Here is a 17961-nt window from a genome sequence, read left to right as displayed (position 1 = left end):
TCATCCTAGTAAGAATGGCTATCATACAGAAAACAATAAATAATGGGGGTGTGGGGATAATGATACCCTAATTCTCTACTGGTAAGAATATAAACTACAACAACCATTAAAGAAGACAGAGGAGCCTGGGGAACTCCATTGTTAGGATGCAATCCCTGCAGGTGAGCACAAGGAGCAGCCCAGACCAGGCCAGGTTAAAGTACCTGCGAGCACATGTGTGGGTCAGGTCTGGGCCAGTTCATAACACCCACTGATAGATCAGAGAACCAGGACAGGGTGCAGGGCAGGCTGAGTTAGGCCAAAGCACCAGCCAGGTCACATTAAGGGTGGGACTGGGGGCTGGCTAGGCCGGGTTGGGTGGCAGTACCTGCCAGCATGAGCTGGACCATGGTTAGGGGAAGACCAGGCTGAGTCAGGCTACAGCACCCATCAGCAAATGCTGAGGTGAGATGGGCCACACCAGACTAAGCCACAGCATCCACCAGCACACGAAAAACTTGGGGGAAAGAGGGCACAAGTCCAGTGGGGGAGCTGTGGGGACTCCCCTGCTGGACTACTGCTCCTGCTACTGAATGTGAAAGCTGGGGCTGGGACAGACCAGGCTGGGCAGAGCTACAACACCTGTTGGCCTGCATGTGAACTTGGTTAAGAGGAGAACAAGGCTGGGCTGGCCAACTGTATCTACAGGTGTAGGCATGAGCCAGAGTAAGGGCAAGCTGGTTGGGCTTTGCCATAGCATCAGCTGGCAAGTGCTGGGACTGGGGAAAAGTGCTGTCAAGCTAGACTGCAGAACCACCTGGAAAGTATAAGACCCAGGATAGGGAGTGGACCAAGTAGAAAAATTGTGGGCACTCCTTGGATGGGCTGCAGCTCCCATTGGTGAGCATGAGAACCAAGACTGGGGGCAGGCCTGGCTGGATAGGCAGTGGCATCTGCTGGCATGAGTGTGTGCTGGAGGGTGGAATTGATTGGACTGAGCTAGGTTTCACTGACAAATGATGTGTATAAGAGCTGAATGGCATGTGGGACAGACTGGACCAGTCCGCTGCACATGCTGGCAGGCATGGGAACCAGGGCTGAGGGCCAGCCCAGTGGGGTTATGGGGGTCACTCTCTCTGGGCTGCTATTCCCAGCCAAGTGTATGTTAGAACCAAGTGTGTAGTGGGCAGTGTTGGGCTGGGCCACAGTACCCATTGGTTTGTGTAAGATACTGGACTGGAGATACATCTGACCTAGCAATTGCAACCATCAGTGTGTAGGTGCCCTGATGTGAATGACAGAATGAGTTCGGACACACAGGACTCAGGTCTGGGATCGCCTCAGATGAGTTTTCTTTGAGGATCCCCTCAACTGGACCACTGGACTCAGAACTCCAACCACAGGGAGAATAGCAGGACCTGTGATCTGACAATGGAGTGCCTGTGTCAGAACTGGGCCTCCTCAGTGGCTTAGACTGGGTAGTGGACGGCATATCCGATTGTACATGGAAGATTTGACAGTCCATTAGAACCTGTCCTCTATCCCTGCGCAACTTGACATTGAGTTTCTGGGAGAATAGAAACTCTAGTGTGGAGTATATCAGCCAATTGACCTTGGAAGGATTCCCTCATCCTTGGATCTGTGAGACTGACAGCATATCAGAACTATCGAAACCACTTGAACAGAACCCTCAGAACATGCTCCATATTGGGGACCCTTGGATGACATTGAGTGGTTGTTTCCTACCCCCAGAGTTGGGACAATTGGGAGGCTGGGTGTGGCTTCTCCCCTTCCATCCCTCCTCTCCCCAGATACAGGAAGAAGAAAAAAACAGGTGTGGAAATAATTTTCTTACCAACTTTCTCCTAATCCTCAACCCTTCCCAACCTGATCAACAATGTAAATATCAAAAATAATGTTTTTAATGTGAAATACATGTTGTATGGAATACTTCACAACCATAAACAAGAATGAAATCTTGTCTTTTGCAACTAACTTTTTACAACTGGAAACCATTCATTATACTTAGTAAAATGAATCAGTCGATAAGAGACAAAATTCATATGTTTTTCCTCATCTGTGGTAACTAATATACAGAGTACAAAAAAATTAAATATATAAGGGAGATTGACGTTCTGGGATTTGATTATTATTTGTCTATACTCCTGAAGAATAGTATTTTTATTTACTACTTGCCAAGTGATGATAGCTTTACCTAGTGGGTTGTTAAGCCTGAGATAGTGAATTAAAATTTGGCAATGTAAAAATTGAGAGGGAAAAAAAGAAATAAGGAAGGAATATGGAATGCAGGCAGGAGAGAAGTGGGGTGAGAAGTGTCACTATGCTCCTAATTATTGTGAAATGTATGATTTTTGTTCACTTTATACAAATATATTTTTGTAAAAGGGGTAAGAAGGATAGCTGCTGGAGATCCAGCTGTCACTTCCACACCCCATAGGTTAGAGGGAGGAGGAAAAGCAAGATGACTATATCAAATATAGGAAAGCTTCCAGAACACTTCTATCTAGATTATCAGCAGCTATAAAAGTGAAATGATGAGTCTTTTAGGTAATTACTGATGCTTCCATGTAGAAGTTATTTCTAGGTTACAGGGAGAGTGGATATCCAGAAGACAACCAGCAAACTCTGCCACAGCTGGAAGCAGACTAGCCAGACAGTTCAGTGTATCTAAGCCCCATGTATATCCTACCGTTTCACTCTTCATTTTGGGATGAAGGAATAACATTAGCAAAATCCAAAAGGATGATGTTTGGGGCATTTCAGAAGGATGAGAATCAGAGTATGGAAGGCAGAACATAGTAAGATATAGTGAACCTGATTTGCAACAGGTAGCCAAATTTTGTCATAAAGAACCTTGGAAACACAGATAAAAATATCCACTGAACATTTCAGTGGAAGTCTTAGATTTTTTTTTTGAAGGGTTATAACTGTGGCCAGCATTATGGTGTAGCAGGCACAGGTCTGTAACACTGATATCCCACCTTGAGGCCGAGTCAAGTCCTGGTTATTCTACTTCTGGTGCAGAACCCTGTGTCAATATGCATGGAGAAGCAGTGAAAGATGGACCAATTGCATAGGACCCTGCACTCATATGGAAGATCTGGATGAAGCTTCCAAGTCCTGGTTTCTGCATGTCCCAGCCCTGGATATCGTAGCCATTTGGGAACAGAACCAGTGCACGGAAAATCTTTCTTTCTGTCTCTCCCTGTCTGTGTAACACCGCCTTTCTAATAAAATAAAATGTATTTTTCAAAAGGGGGAGGAGTAATTTGTACTTCATGAGTGGGTGCTGAAAATGTTGAAGATATGTTTGAGAGTCCAGTTTTCAGGGGAACACTAATACTTCGCCTGTCTCCAGTACTAGGAAAATAACTTTTTGTGTCTCTCTTGCTTCATCTGGACAACAGCTAATACAAATGCAATGCTAAGAATTTCACTGGCATTAAGTATAGTTGAGCATACACTATAGGGCCCGGCGCAGTGGTCTAGTGGCTAAAGTCCACTCACCTTGAATACACCGGGATCTCATATGGGTGCCAGTTCTAATCCCGGCAGCTCCACCTTCCACCCAGCTCCCTGCTTATGGCCTGGGAAAGCAGTCGAGGATGGCCCAAAGCCTTGGGACCCTGTACCCATGTCAGAGACCTGGAGAAACTTCCTGGTTCCTGGCTTTGGATTGGCATAGCACCGACCTTAGCAGTCACTTAGGGAGTGAATCATCAGACGGAAGATCTTCCTCTCTGTTTCTCCTCCTCTCTGTATATCTGGCTGCAATAAAAATAAATAAATCTTTACAAATAAAAAAGTATACTCTATAAAACTGTTGTGGTTAGGGCCCAGCACGTTAGCCTAGTGGCTAAAGTCCTCATCTTGGACACATCGGTATCCTATATGGGTGCCAGTTCTAATCCCAGCAGCCCCACTTCCCATCAAGCTCCCTGCTTGTGGCCTGGGAAAGCAGTTGAGGATGGCCTAAAGCCTTGGAACCCCACACCACATGGGAGAACTGGAGGAGGCTCCAGGCTCTTAGCTCCTGGTTTTAGATCAGCTCAGCTCTGGCCATTGTGGCCACTTGGGGAGTGAATCATCCGACAAAAGACTTCTTCTCTGTCTCTTCTCCTGTGTGTATATCTGGCTTTCAAATAAATAAATAAATCTTTAAAAAAAACTGTTGTGGTTATCATTAAATTTCATGAGCTCAAACAGCAGGTGAAGCAAAAGACACTCTCTTGGAGCCGAGAGCTACTGCAACAGTCAACCAGGGGCTTCCTCACAGCTGCACAGGATTTTCTAGGGAACAAGAACACCAGGGGGCCTCTTTTCTACAGCTGGAAGAGGCTTCAGATTTTACTACAATTGGAATAGCACTCTGTACTGGAATTCCCTCCTGTCCAGATTTTTTCAGTTGCACATTTGGCAAGAGGCTGTCAGTCCATACAGGTAGTCACTGCGAACACAGCAGTTCCATGGGATTCTCCAAGAACCTCCCCAATCCCACCTGAAACTCTCTGCTTCAAAGAAATAGAGCTTAGGGCCCAGTGGCATGGCCTAGCGACTAAACTCCTCGCCTTGAACGTGCCAGAATCCCATATGGGAGCGGGTTCTGATCCAGGCAACTCCATTTCCCATCCAGCTCCCTGCTTGTGGCCTGGGAAAGCAGTCGAGGACGGCCCAAAGCCTTGGGACCCTGCACCCGCGTGGGAGACCCGGAAGAGGTTCCTGGTTCCTGGCTTCGGACTGGCGCAGCACTGGCCATTGTGCTCACTTGGGGAGTGAATCATCGGACGGAAGATCTTCCTCTTTATTGCTCCTCCTCCCTGTATATCTGACTTTGTAATAAAAAATAAATAAATATTTTAAATAAAAGAAATAGATCTTAAACTCGTGTGAATTTAAAACAACAAGAAAGCTTTCCCAGGACCATGAAAATAAAATTAATTTTCAAGAGCATTGTCATTTTTCCAGGTACTGAGTTTAGGCACAGTATTGCAGAAAATGTAAACTGGCTATTAAAACGTATTTTTGTTTTCTATTTCATGGAAGCAGCAACATAAAAGTGTTGTGAAGTTAGGTCAGTATCATTATTAGCAATTTTTTGACAAGGAAACAAGAGTGATGAATCAAAGATCCAAAGCCTGTATGGTTTTCCACTTACCAGCATGTGGCGCTGTTGGCCATTATCTTCCAGAAAGCTCTCTCCTTTTGACTTCTATGATTCTGATTTCCTCTTTTTTTTTCCTACTCCCTATTTAGCTGATTATTCTCAGCTCTTTTAGTTGTTTCTTTTTATTTGCCTATCCCTCTGAGATTACTTAATCCCAAGAATTCTATCTCAGATGCATGTCTCAAATCTTTTTTATTTTAGATTTTTTTTAAATCAAGCATGTGATTTCAAAAGCCGAGTACAGTAGTGCTAAAAATGTTTATAACTAAATAGAGCAGTCCCAGTCTCACACCAGCTTGCCCCAGAACTGGCTATTTGCCCAAGAGGCAGAGCTGCTGTGTAAAGCTGTGTGTGTTATGAAAAACTCAACCTCAAATCCAAACCCTCTTTGATGAGAACGGTGTTTTCTAGAACTAGGCAAGACCCTCACCACTATGCTTAAATCCAGCCCAGTAGTATTCACTTTTAGCAATTTTAGCTATTTTGTCTAGTATTTGTCTTGCTAATTCTAAGCTTGTACGACTTTCTCTTGATCCTCTAGTACGTCTTAAATGTTCACTTCCTAGTGGCTTACTTCTCTCAAATTCCCCACATTCCCTTCAAGTGACTTTTCCTCTTTAAACCACTCTATGTGCCTATATCACGGTATCATTACAATCAGTATCCAATATTTATCCTATTCTAACCAGGTAAATAGTCTACTATCATTATAGTTGCTGCCTTACTCAACTGTAGATTTTTCACATGGTTCACATCTGCCCCCTTTTTCCTCCACCCTTTGGTATTCTGTGTACTGACAACTGAGTCAGATTTCCCATGTTCCATAGCAACTTTTCAAATGCAGTTTCCTATCATGATTTTTGTTTCTAGAAAGTTCTCTCCTGAACTTTTAATCTTTCTGTCCTATAGCCTTGATATGATCTAGATCAACTGCACAGCTGCTGTCCTTGGAACTTCCCTCACCAGCAACCCAGGAATTCTCTTCATCTCTCTGCTCTGTTGGATCCTATCCTTCCTAGACTTCATGCTTTCTCTTTCCTTGTTTGGTGGAGTGTAATGCCTAGTAGATTCTTGAGACATAATATTTTAGAGGTCTGTTGAGATTTTTGTATGTCCACAATTTCCTTATACTGTCAACATACATCTTGACAGTTTAACCAATTGCATTCTCCTAGCGTATCATATAGATTTAATTTTCCACTCTTTCCACTCTCTTTGGATCCCAAGATGTCTGCTAATTGTTAAATCTTTATATGTGACCTATTTTTCTCTGTGGAACCTTTCTGTTAATTTTTTATTTCTGGTGTATTAAAATTTCATAAGGGACCCGGCACGGTAGCCCAGGAGCTAAAGTTCTCGCCTTGAACATGCCGGGATCCCAGATGGGAGCTGGTACTAATTCTGGTGGCTCTACTTCCCATCCAGCTCCCTGCTTGTGGCCTGAGAAAGCAGTCAAGGACAGCCCAAAACCTTGGGACCCTGCACCCACATGGGAGACCTGGAAGAAATTTCTGGCTCCTGGCCATTGCGGTTCCTTGGGGAGTGAATCATTGGACAGAAGATCTTCCTCTCTCTCTATCCTCATCTCTGTATATCTGCCTTTCCAATAAAAATAGCTAAATCTTTTTTTAAAATGTCATGACTGGTCTTGGTGCGTTCTTTTAAAAAGTTTACTTGGTTGTACTGTAATCTAAATGCCTATGTGCTTCAGTTTTCGAAATGTTATCAAAGTACTTATTTGATTTTGTTTGATCCATTTCTACATCCTCTGTTAGAATTTGGAAATTTCCAATTTCCTTACTTTTTTTTTTCTCTTATGCCCTACTTCCAAGAAATTTAATCAACTTCATTTTACAATTCTTCCTTTGACTTTTAAGTTTGGTTTTATTGTGAATTTGTAAGAACTTTTTCTCATTGCACTATTATTCCTTGTTTAAAGCAGATTTGTCTCTTGGAACTTCACTATTTAAAGTGAATTTCTTTCTGCTCCCTATTTTCTTGGAACCATTTTCTCTTTGGATTTCATGTGGTAAGCCTTGCTTAAAATTTAAACTCCTTGCTTTCCATTCATTTTTAGAAATGGGACATTGAGAAATTCAGAGTTTTTTGTGATTGGCTGAGACTCCATGACTGTTAGAACCACGTTACTGTTGATTATCCAGGCATCATTTTTCCATTAATTTTTTTGAAGACCACTTATTCACATGGCTTTCAAAAGTGTTTGCACAAAAATAAACTTATTTTTTAATTCCGGTTTCCAAGAACATTATAAAGCATTCCTGTGTGTGGGTGTGTTTTCCTTCCCCACTCCCTGGGACATTCCATCTCAGAGAATTGTGCTCCAGTCTCTTAAACCTGGTTTGAGGTGTAGCAGCTGATGTTCCAATGATGGAAAGAAAGCCAAGTGTCTCAATGGTAAGGATGCACCCCTCCACATACATGACCTGTTTCTTTCCATCCAACTATCTGACCCACCTCTGTAACATGCTAGTGAACCCCTCTGTTTCAATTGCTTCACAGAATCAATCTGTCCTCTCTAGAAAGTGCAATTACTTGGATGTGCAGTATAGTGGAGTCCTGGAAGTCTAACTGGCTCCTTACAAACTTTCAACCAATTCGTTTGTTTTCAACTGTATCACATCTCTACCTTCATTATGAAATGAATGTTTGTGCCTTCCCCAAATCCACATATTGAAGGCAACCCTCATGGAAGACATTGATGTTTTTATTAAAAAGGGGCTCCAAAGAGCTCCTCATTTTCTTTCTACCATCTGAAGACTCAAGAAATCAAACGTTGGAAACTGAACTCATAGAGCCAACTCTGTGGCATAGTAGGCTAAGTGTCTGCCTGAGGCACGAGCATCCTATATGGGTGCCAATTCAGGTCCCAGCTGCTCCACTTCTGATTCAGCTCCCTGATAATGGTTTGAGGAAGCAGCAGAGTATGGCTTAAGTTCTCAGACCTCTGCACGCATGTGGGAGACCTTGAATAAGCTCCTGTTTCCTGGTTTGGGATCAGGCCAGCTCCAGGCAACACTAGGGAACCAGTAGAGGGAACCAGTAGAGGGAAGGCTTTTCTCTATGTCTATTATTTGTAACGCTACCTTTCAAGTAAAAACATTAAAATGTATTTTTAATATGTTTATGCATTTATCAATACCCTAGTCACATTTTCAGCTTTCAGAACTGTGAAAAATAACTTGTTGCATATATAGGTACATCACCTAGCCCAAACTAAGATAATTTTCCACACTAGTTAGTACCTCAAGACTGGGGAGTCTCTCCAGGGCTCTTCAGAATGAATGGACTCATTTCCCACCAATGTACGTATTCATGGATACTTAACTTCACCTTTCCAAGCCACCTCTGCTCTGCCAAATCAATTCTTTAACCCCAAATAGTTTTTGGTTTTGTGCACTGTGGTTTATAATCATGTATGCTTTCATGGTTTCACCAGTGATACGGTCTATGTCTAACATAATCCTTTGTATTGCTTCCAGGTGATCATTGAAGGGAGATAGGTACAAATGTCAGCTTAAACTCAACAAGCTTCATCTCTTATGTGCCTTCTGGATCTGCTAATTTACACCTTATTGATTCTCATCAGTATGCTGCAAGCATCATCCAGTTTTTCTTGACTCCAATTTCTTCCTCCTACAGTCTACCCTTCACATCTAATGAGATCTGATTACATCACTCTCCAACTCAAGAACCTTCAATGACTACCCATAACGAATAGAATTATATTTTCCCAAATTTGGTTTCAACCATCTTTGAAATCATTTTATTTCTATACTCACATACTTTATTTTGCAACAAGTGCCTGTTGAAATTTGCCACATGCTATGGCCATAACAGGCATTTGTTGGTGAAAGGCTAGAAGTACATTCTGTGAATTTAGGAACCTTAATCCTTTATTAAAGATTGGTAGAGGGAGAGATGGATACCTGGATAAATGACAAGTGAAGGAAGCACTCCACATGGCATCTGTTTCTCATCCCCACATCTGCATACTAAAACTGACCAATTAAAACTCAAGCGACAGGATTCCTTTATCTCTGTGCTGGAAGTGACCTCTTCTGTTACACGCCTGAACACCTTCTCTGTACTTAGAACCTTGAGTCAAGATTACACTGGATTGGGCCCGGCGCGGTGGCACAGTGGTTAAGGTCCTCGCCTTGCACACCCAGGATCCCACATGGGCGCCGGTTCTATCCCGGCAGCCCCGCTTCCCTTCCAGCTCCCTGCCTGTGGCCTGGGAAAGCAGTTGAGGACAGCCCAAAGCTTTGGGACCCTGCACCCATGTGGGAGACCCGGAAGAGTCTCCTGACTTCAGATCGGCGTAGCATGGGCCGTTGTGCTCTCTTGGGGAGTGAATCATCGGAAGGAAGATCTTCCTCTCTGTCCCTCCTCTCTGTATATCTGCCTTTCCAATGAAAAACATAATAAAAAATAAATCTTTTTTTAAAAAAAAGATTACACTGGATTGTGTTATGGATATATTTGTTCCCCTCACCTTATGAAGAACTCCTTAGTACTAGGATCATGAAGGGGTCACATTTCAGGAATATTTTGCATAAGGTAAAAATTCAGTGTAAATGTCACATTTTCCTGTTACTGAGTTTAAGGAAAAAAATGTTCAGTTGGTGCTTCATAAAGGACACTTTCTTTGCTTCATTTGTTGGCATTAAAACATGTATTAGTCAAGAGAACTATGCAGTTGCGAAGGCAGAAAATGCAGATTCATGTGAAATGACCACAAGGAGACAGTATAGCAGTCAGCCACAAAAGCATGTGATAGGTGCTGTACAGAGGTGGAAGCAGGGTGGAAAGAGTTCAGAATCCTGTCTGGGAAGAAAGTAAGGAGGAGCAAGAAGTGGGGGGAGGGGAAAGAACCAGAAAAGAAGGTTATGTCTATCTAAGATGTAAAGCATGAAGAGCAGCTCCCTAGAGGGAGAAGGAATAAAAAACAAACTTGAATAAATGTAATTTATACTTAGGATTACATTGGAGATGAAGGGGGCCATAAGTCTATTCAAACAGGTTCATTTTAATATTCAAATATTTATTAAGAATTTACATCCCATGTTAGGCAGATATTTTAATATAAGTTTTCTGAAAAGTGAATAGAGAAGTATCACATTTTAATTAAACAAGGGATTTTATATTATATGGAATTAATAATTTAGCCCAGGTCAATTTCCTAATGATTTCTTCATTTAAAAAAAATCTTAGGAGAATGTGTGTAGAAAACACATTCAGAATGCAGTCTCTCAAATATCAGCTGTCCCAGAAAGCATTCAGTGAGAGCTGCATCGCAATCAGCTCCTGGTTGAATTCTCTGATGAGGGTCGGAAATGCCATTATTCTGAGTTGTTGATTAAAGAGGGATTCATATGCTTTACATACCAGATGTGCAAGAGATGGGGCTGGCTGCCTGTACTGAATGATTAGGAGACTGATTTATATTCTTTCTACGAACCAAGGCCAGTGTACTTCTCATAGCAGCTGGGAGTGAGAGAGCAAGAAAGCAGGGGGAGAGTGAGGGAGAGAGAAGGAGATTAATACTGACCTCATGCCAGACACCAAGATAAACTCTTCATATTCTGTTCTTTAATTTTGACTGTGATCCTTTCAAGAAGTATGTAGTATAGAGATGCTTGGTGAACTAGAACGTATTTTCTTTTATATAACATTATTATATTATTTCTTTTATCAGGAATAATGCTGTTAATTCACATTATAGACACAGAGTCTTTATGGACATATTATTCCATTCATGGAGAGTTGTTTCAGTGGCCTCTCTTAAGTATCCAAGCATGAGACAAGAAGATGCTCCATACCCTGGAGTAATAATAGCATCTATTTTGGTCTTGGCGCCGTTTTTCTCTCCTAATTTCTTTAATTTGTTGTAACCCATAGATGGACAGGAACTGTGAATGTATCAATAGGACCAAAGACCTCCAGAAAGCTAAGAAATAAACATCAAGCTCTTCTTTTTGAAGTTCAACATTAACTAAAGGTCTGTGAGTGAACAGTCCCTCATCCTAAATGTCATCTTTACTGGAATAGGACTTTCCGTATGTGTAAGACCTAGACAGCACTAGAATATAAAAGATATTTAATAAATATTTGTTGCGTGATCCTTTTATTTCTTAAAAAAACATTTATTTGCTTTCACTGGAAAGGCAGATTTACAGAGAGGAGAAACAGAGAAAAATCTTCCAACCACTGGTTCATTCTCCAAGTGGCCGAAATAGCCAGAGCTGAGCCTATCCAAAGCCAGGAGCCAGAATTGTATTCTGGGTCTCCCACATAGGTGTAGGGTCCCAAGGCTATGGGCAGTCCTCTGCTGCTTTCCCAGGGCACAAGCAGGGAGCTGGAAGTGGAGCAGCCAGGACATGAAACGGCACCCATACGGAATCCCCGCAAATGCAAGGTGAGGATTTAACCACTAGGCTGTCATGCTTGACCCTGTTGGGTGATTCTTATCCCCAAATTCTGTGCCTCAGCAACTTGCTTCTAAGTTTTCCAGATTGAATTTTGACTCTAATAACTTCCTCTTCACTAACCTTCCTGAAATATCAAATTTCAGCACTTTTAAAGTCTCTATATGCATTCACACCCAACTGAAAATTATAGAAACCACATCCTCTAATAGAAGAAAATGCCAGTCTTGCTGTTTCTTACAATCAGATGACATACAATTAAGTAATATTTATGTCAAGTTGCTTAAATACATTACCTAAAAACAGGAGATAGTGAGATTTCTTTTTCATTTTTATTACTATAGAAAGCACATTTCATGTATTTTGTATATACAATTTTTAGAAAATAATGCTCTCCTTACTTCTCTGCCTCCCTACATCTTTCTCCTTCCTTTCCTTTTTTCTTTAATTTTCCAAGTATGCAAAATAAGAAATTTCTTAAACCATTTCATAGTGGAGTTGTGTCTGTTATTAGATTCGATTTCTGATTTTAGTAGTTATATTTCTCATTAAAATTAAGATTAAGCAATTGTTTTGAGATAATATTGTACTTATAAAAATGTTTAAGCTTAAACCTTGAATGACTTTAGGTGAATTTATTCAAAATGTTTTATTATTCAGTCCATAATCTGTTAATTTGTGATTTGAAGAATAATCATTGCCATGTCAATTGATTTCTCTCTCACTCTCTCTCTTTTTTAAAGATTTATTCCATTTCCATTGGAAAGTCAGATATACAGATAGTAGGAAAGACAGAAAGGAATATCTTTTGTCTGTTGATTCACTCCCCAAGTAGCCACAATAGCCAGAGCTGTGCCAATCTGAAGCCAGGAGCCTCCTCCAGGTCTCCCACGCAGGTACAGGGTCCCAAAGCTTTGGGCCATCCTTGACTGCTTTCTCAGGCCACAAGCAGGGAGCTGGATGGAAAGCAGAACCGTCAGAATTAGAACCAGTGCCCATATGGAATCCCTGCGTGTGCAAAGCAAGAACTTTAGCCACTAGGCTACCACACCAGGCCTTGATTTCTCTGTTTTAAAGATGCATTTCTTTTTATTGGAAGGTTTTTTTTCTTTTTATTTACAGAGAAAAGGAAACACAGAGAAAGATCTTCCATCCGCTGGTTCACTCCCCAAATGGTGGCAATAGCCACAGCTGAGCCAATCCAAAGCCAAGACCTAGGAACTTTTTCTGGGTCTCCCATGTGGGCGCAGGGTCCCAAGGCCTTTGGACATCCTCCTCTGCTTTCCCAGGCCACAGGCAGGGAACTGGATGGGAAGGGAGTATATGGGACATATCTGGTGCCCATGTAGAATGCCAACATTTACAGGTGAGGATTAGCCAGTTGAGTCATTATGCCATCCCTCCTTGGTTTTCTGTAAACGCATATTGGAAGCCAATTATTTTCCAGAATTATGATGTAAACAAAACCTAGGGGCAATGGTCCCAGCACCTAAGAAGCTGGCAACTTAATAAGGAGAAATAAATAACTAAAGAAGAATGGTTCTAAGGCAAACAGAAGAAATGAAATAAGAGCCAATGAGTTGTCCAATCAGAGGATGAAAGTGAAATCTATCCATTGCAATAGCAATGAAAGCAGGGTATAATTTTACAGATATAGGTGATTCCTGTTCTGATTTGTACATAGGTTGCTCCCATATTAATCTTTTTTATCTCTTACTATTATGTGTGTAGTCTAATTGTAGACAATAGTATTTAAATTTAGAATAAGCTTAAGGGGGAAATATTCATCTTCAATCTTGTCTAGAACATTTATCTCCAGCTGAGATAAACTACATAGGATAGGCAATTAAATTGTCAAAAATGCTGGCTCCTTTGCTAAGATGTAAATAAAATTTCCTACTAACTTATTCTCTGGGCTATCGTAAGTGTATTGCAGTTGCTGAAATAAATGATCTTGGTTGTTTTCATCTTTTGGCCAGGCAGTTAATTTTGGGAAAAGAGACCAAGGAATGGCAACTTTGTACCTTATTTTCTAGAAGTGACTGCAATTTTGTCAGGCACCCCTTCCGTGTTACTATGTACCTGTCAAGAGATAGCTGAACAATATCAAATTCAAGAAGTGCTTGCATTTTCCTGGAATTACATTTAAATATATTCCAGGGACTGTATGCTAAGTATCCTACCTCCATTATCCCAATTATACACACTACAATCCTATAAAGAAGGCACGAGGTCCTCAGAATTAAGCTTTGTGTGGGCAGTTGATTTTATTTTGTCTATCATGTTACCTGTTATCTCCCCAGATCCTAGAACACAGCCTGGAATTACACAGAGGTCCATCAATACTTGCTGGGTGAAAGAAAGGAAGGTGGAATCAATGTTAAATGACTTATTTAAGGTCACAGAGCTAAGAAAGAGCAGTCAACACTTCATCTTAGGGTTATCTAATGGCAAAGCTTCTGCTTCCAACTCTTGCTTATTCATCTACACTATGTTAGAACTATCTTTTCAGTATACTGCAGGCAGCTTAAATATAAGGGTGTCCACGGCACTTGTGTGATGGTGCAGCAAATTCATCCTGTGGTGCCTACACCACATTTAGATGCCAGTCCCAGCTGCTCCACTTCCACTCCAGCTCTGTGCTTGTGGCCTGTGAAAACAGCTGAGGATGGCCCAAGTCCTTGGATACCTGACCCATGTGGAAGACCCAGAGGAGGCTCCCGGCTCCTGGCTTCAGATTGACTCAACTCTGGTCATTGTGGTTATTTGGGGACTGAAACATTAGATGTAGAATCTTCTCCCTCTGGAAAATATGCCTTTCTAATAAAAATAAACACATATCTTTTAAAATATTAAAGTATCTAGGCCCACCACAGTAGTCTAGTGGCTAAAGTCTTTGCCTTGCACACACTGGGATCCCAGCTGCTCCACTTTCTTTCCAGCTCCCTGCTTGTGGCCTGGGAAAGCAGTAGAAGACTGCCCAAAGCTTTGGGTCCCTGCACCCATATGGGAGACCTGGAAGAAGCTCCTGGCTTCTGGATCCTGCCTTCAGATTGGCTCTGCTGCAGCTATTGTGGCTGCCTGGGGAGCGAACCAGCAGATGGAAGATCTTTCTGTCTGTAAATCTGACTTTCCAATTAAAATAATAAATAAATCTTTTTTTAAAAAAAAAGGATAAGGGTGTTGCATATTTCCAGAGGTACTAATCAGAAAAATTATGGGTCTCACCAAGAAGCTGCACTGGGGCTGCGGGAGGAGTCCTTGTTCTGAGGAGATTCAGAGCAAATTCAGTGAGGGCTAATGAAGCCTTTATTTTCCATCAAAGCTAGAGCCTTTGAAGATATGTTGTGAGGACTAAACAATATTCTGTGCAATACAGATATAGTCTGACACTTGATAAGTACTTGATACATTGTTATAGGAAATCACTAGATAACTAAATTTTATGGAACATGTTAAGTGCTGCTGTGAACCTAAATGTGACTGCAGGAAGCTAAGTTAGTCAAGATGCTGTCTGTGCCATGAACATGCCCTGAGGCTAGTTCCCTGGTGATGTAACTTTTCAAGGAATCTCAGTCATGGGCAAAGAAGCTTCTGTTGTACCCTGGGAATGAGTGAGCTTTGTGTCTTTGCTGTAATCAATGACCTTATTAGGGTGGGAAGACAAGGTGACTGCCCAGGAAGAGGAACATGGAAACTTTCTGGAGTGGTGAAACTATGTGTGTTGTTTGCTATGTTTTTAGATGTATACACATAATTTCTAGAATTCATCAAAGAGTACTCCCAGTTTTGTAAGAGGTATCTGTTTATTTATTTGAAAGGCAGGACTCTTCAATTTGCTGATTCACTCCTCAAATGAGCACAAGAGACAATGCTGGGTCAGGCCAAAGCCAGGAGCTTGGAATTTCGTGCAGGTCTCCCATGTGGATGACAAAAAGTCAAGTACTTGGATCACCATCTGCTGCCTCCTAGGCACCTTAGCAGGGTGCTGGGTTGGAAATGGAGTTACTAGTGCTCAAATCAGCACTCCCGTGTAAAATGCAAGCATCCTAAGGAATGGCTTAACCTATCTCATCACAGCATCTGCCCTGAGATTCACATATTTTTATCTTGGTTAAATTATATCTCAATTTAAGACACACACAGCTGCACATGCACTCACTAAAGTGTGCTGTATATCCCACGGAAAGACCTCCAAATTCAGTCCCTTGTGTTGGTGGTGAGGCATGTGGGAGGATTTAATCTAAAATTCCAAAACAGAATTCACTACAAAAACAGAACTAGAATGCATTTCACTAGTACCATGACCACCCCGGGGCAAGATCAGGGGCATCCTACTAGGATGAGTGAATATTTGGTGAGCCTGCACAAGTGCACCATGGGGGATCTGACAGGCATGTCAGGAGAGCTGTCAGCTCTCCAAATCTGTGTAGGCTTCTCTGTCATTGTGCTGCAGTGGATACATTGCTGTGGTCTGAGCTCACACACTGATGTTTTTCTCTTTTTAAATTTCTGAGTGAGTCTAAAGCTCAATAAAAGGGTTTCCTCCTCCCTTTGTCCCATCGTCTCATCACCTGGTTATTCTCATGGGAAAATCCATTGCTTTTCACTCTACCTTGGGAGGGGCTGGGGAAGGAGGAATCATTTTAATATCCTCTGCATCTATTCTTTGCAGCTTCTCTTTCACTTTCACAAATGTTTCTAAGACTATTCTATGAGCCTATGCTTCTAAAATTTTAATATGCATATGAATCACCTTTGAATCTTATTATAAGTCAGATTCTAATTCAGTAGATAGGGGTGAGCCCTAAGAGTCTGCATTTTAAACAAGTTCCCAGGTGGTGACAATGCGGGTGGATCAAGAATTCTACTTAAAGAAGAGGTCTCCCTGCCTGCAGGATGCTAGCAGTGCAATGGAGGCCATTCGGCCCTCTCTACTGCAGAATAGAGTAAGTTAGTGTAGAGTGTGATAAGAAAAAAGAAATGCAATTCTGATTCTCTCCTTCACTCTGCATCTCAAACCCTGCCCTTAGTGCTTCTCACTACATGGAACAAATGGCTGTTTTTCTAAGCGCTGTACACACCCTCCCCCGGTGGCATCTGTCTTCTTCTAAAGATGTATCAGCGGAGGGAGAGCAAGATTACTCATTATCATCATGATTTGCTCCATCCCACATTGCAGATGGGAAAACTGAGGCATAAAGAGGCCACATGGCGAGTCCTTCTGAGCAATAAATGAGTACAACACAAAGCCCTATCACTTATACTCAGACATGTACAGTGGTAGAATCTGGGTGTTAGTCAAAGTTTTCTTAGTGGCTTGCGTGTTGAAATTAGCACAGCTCCTTTCAAAACAAATTTCCATATTACATCGTAGGTCTACCTGGCCATTCAAGGAGGGCTTCTGTTGTTTCACCTCACACCTTCTAGGTCACCTCTAATTGATACCTATTGCTTTCATTCTATAAGCATTTATTGACTACCTGCTCAAGTTTCATGAAATCATGGAAAATACCAAGAAGAATAAGTTTAATTCCTTTACTGAAGGGAAGAGAGGCATCCAGATAATGACAGTAAGGTAAGAATAGAAAATATTCATCAATTATCTATTGCATGCCAGAGACTGTGCACCTTTTCAAGTGCTTTCAGTGGAAGTGGGCACAGACAGGCTCTGACAGACAAAAGGGTCCAGCTCTACAGTAGCTGCATCTGCACTCAGCCTTGGAAAATGTGTGGAGTTCTCAGGCAGAGAAAACACAGAGGCAGTGGGCAGAGAAAGCACAGCATGAGCAGTGGTGTAGGAAGACCTGGGGTGCTTGGTCCTTTGAGCAGACACGACAGAATCCCCATGTGGGAGAATCAGAGCAGTCTCTGCCATCTGCAATATTTACAGCTTAGACTGTGTCTTCCCATGCAGTATCTTACTCCTTTTAAGCTGCCTGTGCCTCCCTCCCTCCCCAGCCAGAGCACTAATTACCTGTCAGCTAGAAAACAAAGAGGAAGGCTTAGGACACACATAGGAATGGATAGAAATCATGTTTATCAAGGCCATTCTGAGAAAGTGATTAAAATTTCCAATGTACTCTTCAAGCCTTCTGCCTCTTTGGAATTTTCAAGGCAATTATTATCTCATTCTTTGGGAGCAGGCAGCTCTCCGGAGAGGCTTCCTGAGCTGCCCTGACATTTCAGAATCAGAGTCTACACTCCCAGCTGTTTGAACTGACCTGACAGCTCCCTCAGCCTCTCCAGCAGCGACCTGGCTGCTGCACTACTGGTGGCCTTTGTTGCAGAGCTGAGCCCCCCTCACTGGCATTCTCAGACACCTCTGGGTGACAACCACGCTGGTTC

This window comes from Ochotona curzoniae, unplaced genomic scaffold, assembly GCF_017591425.1.
Source record: "Ochotona curzoniae isolate NIBS_2020 unplaced genomic scaffold, NIBS_Ocur_1.0 scaffold_1037, whole genome shotgun sequence".
NCBI classification, from domain to species: domain Eukaryota; kingdom Metazoa; phylum Chordata; class Mammalia; order Lagomorpha; family Ochotonidae; genus Ochotona; species Ochotona curzoniae.
This window is presented reverse-complemented; position numbering follows the sequence as displayed.